Source organism: Azolla caroliniana, unplaced genomic scaffold, assembly GCF_043228905.1.
Source record: "Azolla caroliniana isolate FFs.n. ecotype wild unplaced genomic scaffold, voAzoCaro1.0.p SCAF_18, whole genome shotgun sequence".
NCBI lineage: Eukaryota > Viridiplantae > Streptophyta > Polypodiopsida > Salviniales > Salviniaceae > Azolla > Azolla caroliniana.
Genome location: NW_028230453.1, coordinates 6,159,650 through 6,161,261, shown reverse-complemented (window position 1 = coordinate 6,161,261; position 1,612 = coordinate 6,159,650). Strand labels below are relative to the sequence as shown.

The window sequence follows — 1,612 nt, the reverse complement described above, 5'->3', positions numbered from 1 at the left end:
AAGGACATGCTTACATATCAATGTGCAATGCAAGCACTTGGTTGAAGAAAGGACATGCTTACAATATTTTATGGCCCTCTTTTGTATGAGAATAACATAGTAGTTATTTCATGAATAGTTTGGTAATGCTAGATTGTTTGAATTCGTCATTGTCAACGATGGGATTTGAACCCACGCCCTAGAAATAAGTCCACACTTGAAAAAGTTGCTAAAGAGTGTTAAAAAAGAGAATGATATTTTAAGTGGTGTCCATTCAGGTCGTTGGGCAACAATGTTAAGCATATCAATGTGCAATGCAGGCACTAGGTCGAATAAAGGACATGCTTACAATTTGTTATGGCTCTCTTTTGTACAAGAAAGACGTAGTAGTTATTTCATGAAACGTTTGGTAATGCTAGATTATTTAATTTTAGTAATGACAACTGTGGGATTTGAACCCACGCCCTTTCGGAGTGGAGCCTAAATCCAACGCCTTAGACCACTCGGCCAAATTGTCGATGTGTTGATAACATCAAAACAAATCCACACTTGATAGTGTTTCTAAAGAGTGTTAAAAGAAAGAAAGAAAGAAAGAAAGAAAGATATATTAACGTCTTCTAAGGCCAAAATTGGCCCATGAGACAAATGGTTTACAAAAAAATGGGATATTTACCCATTCATCGAAAGTAAAAATAAGATAAAAATAGAGTTTAAGCTTAATAGTTCTAAGTAAATAACAAACTTGTCCACATGTTCTACAATCAAAATGATGTTAAACTAGGCCTAATTTCATTTCCATCCAAGTCTCTCGAAGAGAAGCGGGAGGTCAAAGGGTTGTGATGTGGATGTGGCCCGTGGTCCCAATGTAAAAGATACCCCAACCATAGCTTCTTGTCGACGTAGCTCACATTCCCTTATCTTCTTAATCTTTTCTACTCCACGTCGACTTGTTTTGAAGCCCAACATCTGAGGGCGTTTGGTTGTTCTTTGCATTTCTGCTTCCTCAAGGGAGAGGCCGAGCAGCGTTGTCGTAGTGTATTTCGTACACTACGTGAAAAAGTAAAAATAATATAACCGATTTAATTACATATAAATAAATAAAATAATATATCAAGATATTTATCACGTGCATAAGGCAAGATTTGAACCTTGTACCTCCACGTAGCCAAACTTCAACTTTACCATTATGCTACCTTATCTTTAGTATTCTATAAATAGATTTAATAACTATAAGTGCTTTATTTGCGCCTACCTTTATTAAAAAGGTAAATCATGCATTTTTAGAGTGTGTGAATATTTTATAGAAAAACGCAAGCAACTAAAAAGTGACTCATGCACATCTAGCGTGCATGAGCACTATATTTAGCAAATAAAAGCAAGGATTAGAAAAGCATCACATGCACATTTAGTGTGCATGAACATATGAGAAAAAGCATGTAGCTATGCTTAGTCTCTCCCATCACTATATAAGGATGGGGAGCACATTGTAGTTTTTGTTGATTATTTTTCTATAATGATCAATCAATCTAAAATATTCGTGGGATTCACGAATTTGCTAAAATAATTCTCTCTTACTACCTAAATATTGACTAAATATACTAAACTCGTGGGATTCACGAGATTCTTATCTTAT

At 35.1% G+C, this 1,612-nt stretch overlaps 1 non-coding gene across 1 annotated transcript; it reads right to left on the bottom strand.

Annotated features, from left to right (window-relative positions):
- Window positions 1-416: 416 nt before the first annotated feature.
- On the bottom strand, window positions 417-496 carry TRNAL-UAG (transfer RNA leucine (anticodon UAG)). The gene is given in 2 exon segments: window positions 417-453; window positions 459-496. It is a non-coding gene; the product is annotated as a tRNA-Leu (tRNA).
- Between the last annotated feature and the right edge of the window lie 1,116 nt (window positions 497-1,612).